The following is a 12,341-nucleotide window of genomic DNA, read 5'->3' as shown; positions in this document are numbered from 1 at the left end:
TTGCTATTAATTTAACAATTATAAACTTTTTTTTTCTTATTCTTCCTTTACACAGTAATAAAACAATTTTTTTTTCTCTATCATTTATTAATTTTCATTTTTTTAATTATTCATCATCATCATCATCATTTCAACCAATGGATGTACACTGCTGGGTGTATACATAGGTATTTTTAGGGAGTTCCACAATCCACGGTCCTAGGCCGCTTGCCTCCAGCGGCCGACCTACGCTGCGTTTACCGGTGCGGGGTTGCTATTCCAGCACCTTAAGACCCCAACGTCCATCGGTTCTCCGAGCTATGTGCCCTGCCCATTGCCACTTAAGCTTCGCAACTCACTGAGCTATATCAGTAACTCTAGTTCTCCTACGGATCTCTTCATTTCTGATTTGATCACGTAGAGACACTCCTAACATAGCTCTCTCCATCGCCCGCTGAGTAACTCTGAGCCTTCTTATGAGGCCCATATGGGCCTTTAATTATTAACAATGTTAAATAAAATATAATACAACACTGTTAAAAGTTTACAAAAAAATCATCCACTGCTCGGGCTTTCGAATCAGAGCCCAAGCAACCCGCGATCAGGGCTCCAGTGTGGAACCTTACAATAGGCGGCGTTTTAAGTACTACTGTCTTCTGTATCCGACCCTAGATTATTATTATAGCTCTTATTATTATTACTCTTTACACCACACACACACAGTAAAGAACACATACATGGAAACAAAACATGAATAGAAAAAGAATACAAAAGGCGGCATTATCGCTATGTAGCAATCTCTGCCATACAACCTTAGGGAGAAAAAGTTGTGAAAGGTCTTGCTATTTTAAATACAGTTGTTGTTCAATGAATGGAATATTCTCATTATTATAATCTATATCTCACTGAATCGAGGCATCTTCTCTCATAAAAAAGTGACTGGACTGAGACATCCTCTCCCAAAGGTGAGATGAAAAGATAAAATAAACTTTGGTTTAAACAAATTTAAACACTGACAGTTTTTACTCTTTACCGGCCAACTGTAAGGCACGGGTTTTTACTCAGAATGAGAAGGGTTTCTGCTTTGGTTCACCACGCTGGCCAAGTGCGGATTGGTAGACTTCACATGCCGCGTCTTTGACTCTACAATAATACTATTTTGGCGCTGGGTGAACGTGTATTTAAAACGATGCTTAGATCCCATTGCGATCAATCTTTCGATGCTTAGGCGTGTTACATCATTTAATTTCTTTAGCGGGGCTAAGTTTAGGGGAAATTCAGGCATGTGGCAATAAATTTTTGGATTAAGAATACAACAATTTTTTTTTAATCAGAGGCTACAATTTTGTAAATTGTCTTAAAATGTTAAATACTTGTAAATGTTATATTCTATGTTGCGTTGTTGCTCATGTTATCCATACCATATAACTTAAGCGCAAGTTCTTACATATATTATATGCTACTTGCCGAAATAATTATTTGTTTTATTAAATTGTACTATGACGTCCAATAGTTAACCATTAACCTTTAATCACTATACTAGATTCAGTATCGACGTAGCTTACCATGTGTTTGGAAAGTCGACCTGTCTTCTCTTTGCATTTGAGGATATTCTTATATTTACATAATGTGTTCCTCAGTTATACATTACTCAACTGGCTTTTAATCACTATACTAGATTCAGTATCGACTGAACTCACAATGTGTTTGGAAAGTTGACCTGTCGTACCCTTGATTTATTTACATTTACATAATTGTTAAGGTTACGTGTTCCTCAGTTGGCCAAGTACATTGTCTTGAAGTACATGCAACTTTTTAAACCAATAAATCACTAATATATACAACGTTGTTATACGAAGAACGAAATGTATCGAAGTAATAATTTAAAGCGTCTTTCCTCAATCAGCGCTTTCCATTTATAGGTGAGTTTTTATACAGACGAAACGAACTCGTAACAGTTCCCGCGTACAGACGTCCAACAAACGGAATAACAACGATCCATTAGTAAGGATCGCTGAATACTTAACAGAGATTATTTTACAGTGTACCCTTTCCGCGTAATGCTTTTTTTCCGTTCGCCTCGAATATCGGGCTTTAACGAATGCCATCTACAAAAGTAAGCGGACAAATTGCTTCTAAAACAACAAAAGCCGACCGGAAAAATTCACAATCGCACCAAATCATTAATCTCAGAAACAAATGGAAATCGGCCGACATCTGCTGTACTGTGCTCGAAAAAAATGGCGGCCATAGTCGACAGTTGTCACGTTATTCTCGACGGGATTAATTAGAAATGCGATTAAAAGCAAACAAAACAGGGAATGGTGAACTTAAATTAATGAAAAATTACCACCCTCCGCGAGCTCTCGTCAACTCTTTTTTTTAACGGGGTCGCTCCCGCGCATTAAGCGGCTTTAATTTGAATTCGAAATTAGAATTACGCGCGCTTTATAATTATTGTTTTTTTTTATTCGGGCGCCGGCCGATGTCTAATACAAGCGGTTGATTATACAGCCATTATGTGTTTTTAATGCCATATGTTTATATGTGCTTTGGTCATTCCACGAAATATTAAATGCCCATTTCAAATGTGGTATTTATTAACGATGGAATTGTTATAATTCTCAGTCTAATAAATTAACGCCAAAGAATATGTTTAAGGTACCCTAGTTATTTAATAATTCGATGTTATCTCAACAGATTGACTCTACTGCTGGATGTATGTATCCTGTAGGGATTTCCACTGTCTAATGTCTTGTGTTACATAATCCACGTAATGGGAGGTCAAACTGTGGGAGTCGCCTATTATCCACATTGGCCGGTTTTCATGCTTTAGTGCCTATTTCTAAAAAATATAATTAAAGGTACAAGCAGATGGCCCCCCCCCCCCATGGCAAGTCGAAAACCATCGCCTTTAAACAGAGCAAAACTTCACACAGGACATGCAAGGAGCACGTCCTGCAACACGCTGTGTGTCCATCAATTTGAGGCATAGGTGTTAAGTGTCATGTGCCTGTAATAAAACCGGCAACTACGGCCTTCGTACCGAAAAACAGCATTGCAACAATGCTACTTAGAACTTACTTTCCCGGAAAGCTTTACTACTGAACTTTTGTATATAGCTACCGTGCTTTAGCTTGTAGTAACAACTCGAATTGATATGTAGGTTACATTGTTTCTGCAACGGATCTCATTTCATATTTTTTATAATTTAATCATCATTTATCATTTATTTGCAAAAAAAAACATGTGAAATTATAGATGTTAAAAATATTATAAGGAACAATGTTTTAGCCCATTTAGAGGCATGCAAATCTTAACTTAAAAATAATAAATTAGATTACGTCAATTATAATATAAATTAATTAATTACAATGTCAATTTTATGTCCGATGCTATATGATGACAATGACTTTAATTTAGGCCTTAAGTACCAGCAAAGTACTATCATCTACGGAATAATAACATTTTTAATTTGCGTTTCAGCTTATATGTACTAAGATTTTTATCAGTCAGCTCCTCCGGTAATTTATTGTAAATCTTAGGTTTATCGAACCGGTATTTCCTCCCTAAACTGTTAAGAGACCCTCCTTCGAAGAGAAATCTCGTCTTGAGTAACCATAACATAATTATATATTTTTTTTAATCTTGGCCAAATACTATATAAATAGGTAAAATATAAATTGTTTATTGGGGAACTACTCGTACCTAATGCGTCATGCACCTTCACGTAATTTATGCTTATACATTAAATATAATGGCAAACACTTGAGTATTTCTAGATATTATGACCCATACAAATACAAACAAATAAAATCTCAATATAAAATGGCATTGGATACTTAGACTACTTAGTTACCTAGGTTGTCACGTAACTTTGACAGATCGGATCCAAAATTGGCATTTTATATTATTATTTCTATACTTCTCCACGCTTTTATTTAATAAGTATTAAAATAATTTAGATAAATGAACACCAGCAATAAACCAATTCCAGGCATTATTTTAATAAATTTAGCGAAATCATCGACGGGATACATAACTTGACATTTGAATTTTGTACAGTTACCATATCTGTTTTAGAATTTACGTAAACACGTAGCCAACGCGAACATAGCGTTACATTCGGTGTAATAGTCGTTTACTACTAACGATAAGCATAAATAATAATATGTAAGGCACAATCATCGTTGTAGGATTTTGAAAAAATAATTGAAATTCCCTCTGACTTCAAATTAATATAACCTAACTTGACGATATTATTTTTGTATTCAATGATTCCTACGTAATATAATTTTCTACAACTGCCTAACTTACATCTAATTATAACATATCGCCTAGTATATAATATATTTTTCACTTTCTTACATTAATTATGTACAACTTAAACTGCATTCTAATAATAATAATAATTAAAAAAAAAAACTGAATGACCCGTACGCACGATTTTACCGCGCAATTTAAATTTAGAACAATGGCGTTCGGAAATAATAAGTGATCGGGACACCCGAAGGGCAATGATGAGTGCTTTTGTACGGCGAGTGCGCGACAAGGGCCCTCTACGTACGCTCCGAGGAATACCGACTTTTTTTGTAGAACCGGCAATGACAACGTTTCATTCAGCCTGAAATAAATTGTGTATAAAAAAGAGTTCTTTTTGCCAACATTAATGACAAGGATTTTAACATTTTCGTGTTGTAAATGTTCTTTTCACTTCCATGATTATTATGGTAGGTCCAATACTTTATAACATTTTTTTCAGATCGTACTCAATAAAAAATAGCAACTGACATCAATAAAGGAGGTTTTCAATTAACAAATAACACACCTAATGGCAAGAAGGAATTTGTAAGATTTCTTATGTTTTTTTTGAAGTGTGAATTGCAAATGTTTCTTTTAGTATCAAGATAATAATCATAGCTACGATTTTTGCACATTGCACTCATTAATTTTAAGTAACTTACTTCCGAAAAGGACGAGATACTATTAACTAAACAATATTACTTATGTTCAATTTTGAGATAATATTATGCAATAATGTTTTACCAAATAGAAATATAGTTCTGGAAAATTTTAGGTTAAGATTTTTTTTTATTACCTCGTCTAGTTCTTAGTAACCTATCGGCATAGGTATACCAACAGGTTACTACAATAATAAACTAAAATCTTATCGTCACGACTTTGTTAAACTATCGCAACATTACCCGCTAAGACAAATATCTTTTTAAATTCCACCAAAAATAAAATATTTCTAACACCCATGAACGCGTTGACTAGAATCCTTTGAACTAAAATTATTATAGTACGCCAGTTCAAACTAAAATTTTATTGCCGGCAACATCAAGGGAAGAATCGTAACGGACAAGGAAATGTGGTGTAAAATGTATGTAATGCGTGATTTATGGGAAATTATGCACGCAAATGATTGCATAAAATTATGCGTGTGCAACGAACCATTTTATTTTGCCATATCATCTTTATTATCAACATTTAAATTCTTCAAACAGGTTCTTAAACTTCTTTTACTTAATTTCCGAAGCGGTGGTAGAGTCACTATAAGCAGACAGACCTGGTGTTTTAGAGTTTTTAAATTCAGTGTTTATAAAGTGTGACACTTGAAATAACTTTTTTGGATTTTGATTTCTGAAAAAGCAGCGTAAATTTATATATATATACGTTTGAAATACGGCATAAGACATCTAAAATCATATTCAAAATTCATTTCTAGTAAGTCTTCTTTATAAAGTTTGGAAACTTCATGTCTTGCTGACTGACTCTACCAGCGGATCGGAGGGAAATTGTAACGAGCAAGCTGTAAGAAACTCAGCCATTTGCTATCTTGTCATATAAAAAAACAGTGCGGCATGCGTATCATAGTACATATCCACGATTTATATATATGTTTCTAACATAATTTTTCTTCTTGCTACAATGCTGGTGTTTTATTAATAAATAAATAAATATCGTTCAACTTATGCAAAACTGAATATAGTCTTTGATATTCATGTTGAAGAATTTTCTCAGATGTTAGGTACTGTTTATTTTAACTAGCTGACCCGTGCAACTTCGTCTGCACCAAATCGGTTATTACCGGAAAACACAAATAAAATGACATTTTCTAAAAATTAATCCTAGCTAGACCGATTTATCGCCCCCGCAACCCCCTGTAGGTATACTAAATTTCATGAAAATCGTTGAAGCCGATTCCGAGATTCCAATTATATATATACAAGAATTGCTCGTCTAAAGATATAAGATGTATATAAGATAAATTATTTTTGTCAGTGCCTATAAAGGCTAGGTATCCGGAACTCCATCAGGGACGTGACTTTTGTCGTCTGTCACACGCATAAGAACAATCAGAATCAGTGTTTCCTGTATTGGTTCGGAGTTCTGACAGTTAAAACGCAGGGGCGTATCGAACGGGTGTAAATAAAAATCGAATACACTTACTTCGTTTACAATTTCATTGTTCATTGTTCTTAGAGTTAATTGTAATTTTTATATTTTTGTTATTTATGGATATCATGACAGGTATTATATTGTAAAATTTGGGGCTTAACGCATCTTTGCGAAGTTTCCTAAAGATGTTTTCCTTCACCGTTAAAGCATGTGATATCTTAATTGCTTAAAAAGCACAAACCTTTGAAAATTTAAATTAATAAATATTCTACGACAATACACACATCATTTTTGTCTGAATCTTCGGAACTTTAACATGCATATACCCTTCTGTTTTGTTTGACAATATTGCATATATTTATGTATTATTGATATTCATTCTATAGGTATATATTAATTATCAGTATCTATATATTATATTGATAAGTTTATCTGACTGTTACTGACTGACTGTTTATCTGATGACTCTTATTAAGATTATATTTTTACTAGTTAACTTTACTTTTTTTTTTTTTCATATTCTACGACAATGCACACATCGCCATCTAGCCCCAAAGTAAGCGTTAGCTTGAGTTATGGGTACTGAGATGACTGATAAATATTTTTATGAATAACATACATAAATACTTAAAATATACTTGTAAACACCCAGACACTGAAAATCATTCCTATATACATATAAACACCCAGACACTGCAAAACACTCATGCTCTTCACACAAAAAATTTCCAGTAGTGGGAATCGAACCCACGACCTTCGACTCAGAAAGCAGGGTCTCTGCCCACTGCGCCAGTTCGAACTGTGCTCCCTGAGTGAAGCCGAAGCCGCTCAGTTATTGTAAATTATTAAATTGAAATACTTTAAAGGCCATAAAATGATTTAGGGGTGCGGTATGCTTAAAAAAACCTCTAAAGTAAATTTAGAGTAAGAAAGGCTTGATAAGAAGGCAAAGGATTGTGTGTGGTGCTGTCAAGTCATTATTTTACTATTCTCTGCCTATTAATGTCCCACTACTGGACAAGGATCGCAGACATCGTAAATATGAGTTAGGGCTTTACAGCTAAGACTTTCCGCACTGCTCCTATGCGGGCTTGTTAGTCGTAATAACCGGGAACAAAGATTAACGTGCTCCCCTAAGCCATCGCCGATTTCCTTACTCCGAAGTGTGACTGAGAATTTATTGACCTCGTGATCTTTAGTTAACTCAAAGCTTGTAGTTTGCAGCATCATTATAACAGTAAATGTGAGCATTATGAGAGTGCTAACGTAAAAGATTTTTAGTAAACAATTCAGTCTTTTGGTCTGATGGTTATTATTAATTAAATTGTAGTGTTTTCAGATCATGTACAGCTGATTGACCTACAGGTTTTGTGTCCGTGTAAATGAAAACCTAAATATTGCTTCACCTGCTGTAGAGGTATATTATTTACTTTCTCTGAGACTTATCTATGAAATCGAAACGCTAATAGTTTTTTAAGTAAGCCACTGCCACAATTTTTATTGAAAAAAATCAGCTACATCACATGCAAAATTAAAATCAAGTGACTCCTGTCACTTTATTACTTACGCGCCGTGTAGCGTAGGTACAAAATACAAAATATTCAAAATTCAAAATTCATTTATTTCAAGTAGGCCTAATATAAGCACTTTTGAAACGTCAAGTCTGTCTGTGTGTAGTGACTCTACCACCGGTAGTACTATGTGCGTGTCGGTATTTTATCTTCAATAGGGTTGTCATAAGTAATCACTCAGAATGTTTTAATTAGTTTGTATGGAAAAATACAGATACAGAGTGATTCCTTATGAAATATTCTTATGCTCCCTTCTTCAGTTATTCGTAATTTGGTTACACGTTGTATAATTAAAAGTGCCCTTTGTCGGTCCACTACATCATAGGTATTGGCTCTCGAAGTTTTCGGGTTTTCATAATCCCACGGGAATCATGCCGTGTGGTGAAGGCAGATCAGAATAGAGTCGTCACCGGCCCTTCTACTCCCGCAGACGTTTTAGAATGCAATTAAGGAAATATAACCGAGAACGGGCCCGGCTAACCAGCGTATTTTAGTATGGACAAACGCTCTTGTTGGGAGACGTCTTAGTCCAATAATGTACTGCTATAGACTGTTGATGATGATGCTAACGGAAACCATAACGTTTGTGAACAAAAAGTGTTTCTCCAGGATGCTTTCACAAAGTAGATAGCAACCTATGTGTGAAATTTTATCAAGAGCGATGCAACGTTTGAGCCTAACATAAATAATAAACAAACAGACATACTTTCACATTTACATTATATAAGTTAGTATGGATTTGTATAAATGAAGTTTCGTCTCGTTCGTTGACTTTCTTTATAGATCTATCTTTCGATATATAATAGAGGCTGGAGAGGTAGAACTCTTACAAACGTTTTCCACCCCAAACACAGTGGGCGCATTCCCGAATGATGACGTCACAAAACGCGATTTAAGCACGAAATTAACCCGCGAACATCAACAAATGTCGGTCAATTTACCGCCGAGTGAGATAACAATTGAAATCGGTTTCACTTTCATCGAGGCCCGGTTAACTCGCTAAATATAATAATAGTTCAGTAGATATATCAATGGTCTGAACACCACGGTGTTTTCGTACACAAATCCGAACACTTCCCGTTGCAAAATAGCACTTATGGTGTTATATAAATAAGGGTGCCGGCAACCGTGTCTCGCGGACCACTTTCAGTTTTGTCGTTTTCACAGATTAAATAAATGCTGGCAATGGGTAGTGTTGACGCTTTGACCACATGTTTTGCTGTACAATATGCAATGGAATACTTACGCGGGCTTTAATAAATGATTGCATTTGCTGGAAAGCGTTTGAATTGTTTCCGGTTTGCTTGGTTTGTATAAAATTTTATTGCTCTGTTTATTTTGTACGCGATATAGTTCGATAATCGAGTTAGTGAAAATAGTTTATAATTTTAATAAAGGCTATGGTATATTACATGCAGGGTTGTTTTAAATGATATGTTTTAGTCACATGGATCGTATTTTAGTTATTAAAACTAAAAAGTTCGTTAGCGTACTGATACTTTAATATTTAGTCTATTAGTGTTTTGAAATATACCTCCTTAAATAGAATAGGTACCTCTAAAAACTCTTACCAAAATCTACAAAAAAACAACAATCACCGCGGAAATTAAACTTCTATTTATTGACAACTTATTGGGTCTCTTTATTAGGTGCGCGTCGCGTAGCGTAGGTACTATGCGCGTGCCGGTCTTTTATGTTCAATAGGATTGTCAAAATTAAACATAAATAAATATGCTTCTTTTGATTTAATATTTCTACACGGCGTTTCCTTATGAATCCTTCAATATCTTTCTATATAATAAAGTGTAACAGATACCTATATATATCATATCGATAGTAAAGTGTAACAGGTATATACCTAAGTACTGTATGAATGAATGATATCGGCGATAGCACAGTGGTTACGACATTGATTTCACTTTCGGGGGACCTAGTTCGAATCACACACGCACCTCTTTCTAAGTTATGTGCGTTTTAAGCAATAAAAAGGAAAACAACGCACCTGAATGCCTGATAGTTCTCCATAAAGTTCTCGATAGCGTGTCAAGTTCACCAATCCGCCTTGGCCAGATTGGTGGACTACGGAGACTAAACCATTCCTCATTGTGGAAGGAGATCCGTGCCCTATAGTGGGCCGTCAACGGGTTGATATGTCGATTATAATGATGATCGTATGTTAGCTATTAAATCTTCAAAGTACAGTAGCGTACTGAGACTAAATGAATGAATGAATGAATGATAGCGGAGATAGCCCAGTGGCTCAGAACTTCGGCTTAACTTTCGGAGGACGAGTTTAAATCACAGCACGAATCTATTTTCTAAGCTAGTAGCGTTTTAAGTAATTAATACATTACTTGCTTCAACGTTAAAGGGAAACATTGTGAGGAAACATGCCTGCCTGAGAGTTCTCCATTATGTTCTTGAAAGCGTGTGAAGTCCACCAATCTGCACTGGGCTAGCGTGGTGGAATACTGCCTAAACCCTTCTCATTGTGCGAAGAGACCCGTGCCCTGTAGTGGGCCGGTAAAGGGTTGATGTGAAGATGATAATGAAGTACTGAAAAATTTTGCAAAACTTATCTATGATGATGACATCATAGATAAGGTTGTAAAGAATAGACCCGAGTGAGTTTTCGAAAACCATTTAAAAAAAAAATACCAGAATGTTCTCGGCCTATAGTTGGTTACATTAAAACAAACAACTTCTTTTCTACGATTTTTTTTAACTCGTTGGTTTGGTAAGTATGTAATCTCCAATATTCTAGATTTTTTTCCTCTACAAGATAGCCAAGACTGCAATCTCACCTGGTGGCAAGTGATGATGCAGTCTAAGATGGTAGCGGGCTAACCTGTTAGGGAGTATGGTAGTCATACCGCCAATCGGTTTTCACGCAACATCGCACCGGAACATTAAATCGCTTAGCGGCACGTCTTTGTCGGTAGGGTGGTAACTAGCCACGGCCAAACCCTGGGAGTCAGAAAATTATTACTCTACTTGTAACTACTCTATCTTAAAGTGTCAATTCAAGCTGAGTTTAACGCTGCTCCAATGCGAAAATGAATCTCCAAAAATAAATAAAATATAAATATACTACGACAATACACACATCGCCATATAACCCCAAAGTAAGCGTAGCTTGTGTTATGGGCACTAGATGACTGACAAATATTTTTTTTATGAATAATATACATAAATATTTATTAGAAATACAGATAAACACCCAGACATTGAAAAACATTCATGTTCGTAAACAAACATTTTCCGGTTGTGGGAATCGAACCCACGGACTTGGATTCAGAAGGCAAGATCGCTGCCCATTGCGCCAAATCGGCCATCAATAAACTACTTAACTATTCAATCTGATCCTTTTAATACAATGCCGTGCGTCGCAATATTAAAGAATAAAGGTTATTTAAAACAACAATAACATAATTAATGTTCCAGAAATACACAGGAACATGTTAATAAAGCAAGCGCTCCGTGCTCCCGACTACCATCGAAAAGATTTCAACGATTTATTCCACTAACATCTGTACGCTACATACAATACGTGTAGAATCATAAAAATTGCTCATCCATAAAACGTTTCTTACAATAATACGATTTTAAATCCTACCGTTGTAAAGTGAACTGTATTTTACCATGCATTAAGCTCATTTTCGGACGGTTGTTGTACGATTCATTAGTGATTTGAATGAAAGGGTTGGCAAATCCAAGTTGTATTGTTAATAGTCACGCGTCAATGTATTAAATGTAATTATGTGTGTTATTATACCGTTCCTATAGAAATTACCGTTTATTTAATTTGCCAGCTTTTGAATGCTTGAGAACATTTACCCACGATTCCAACGCTACCAATGAACAGCACAATACAGTACCAAATATCATAGATCTATATAATCTGTTGATTTATTATTAAGAATAAAAGATCGGAGGTCTTTAATGATTTAAATTTAAATTAGGAACGATTTCGAACTGACATTAGGTATCACTACAAGCTTCTGTATTTCTATATAAATTGGGAAATAAAATAGCTAAGGGGCCCTTCCAGCTTAAGATGCTCTTAATAATTAACTAACTTGAGTATTTATACAGTATGAACTGTCCTCAGTATATAAACTTATATAATTTACATACACATTACATTACTTATAAATAGTAATTTGGACAGCTCTTTTACGAAACAGAGTTTTAAAAGTGGTAAATATTTAAAATAAATAATAGTGTAATGAATTATGTGACAATTTTAAAAGCTTAGAACATTGTATAATTTAAATATTATTTTCAAACCACATATAAATAACCAAACTAACTCCAATGATAATTATATGAAAACACTAATTATTGTTTTACAATAACATCAAACGTTTTAGCAATTAAAATAAAATC

At 34.9% G+C, this 12,341-nt stretch overlaps 1 protein-coding gene across 4 annotated transcripts in view; it reads right to left on the bottom strand.

Annotated features, from left to right (window-relative positions):
• Window positions 1-12,341, bottom strand: part of LOC120628930 (POU domain, class 6, transcription factor 2) — a 271,663-nt gene that overhangs the window by 217,117 nt on the left and 42,205 nt on the right. The window lies entirely within an intron of this gene.

This window comes from Pararge aegeria, chromosome 13 (genome assembly GCF_905163445.1).
Source record: "Pararge aegeria chromosome 13, ilParAegt1.1, whole genome shotgun sequence".
Taxonomy (NCBI): Eukaryota; Metazoa; Arthropoda; class Insecta; order Lepidoptera; family Nymphalidae; genus Pararge; species Pararge aegeria.
This window is presented reverse-complemented; position numbering and strand designations above follow the sequence as displayed.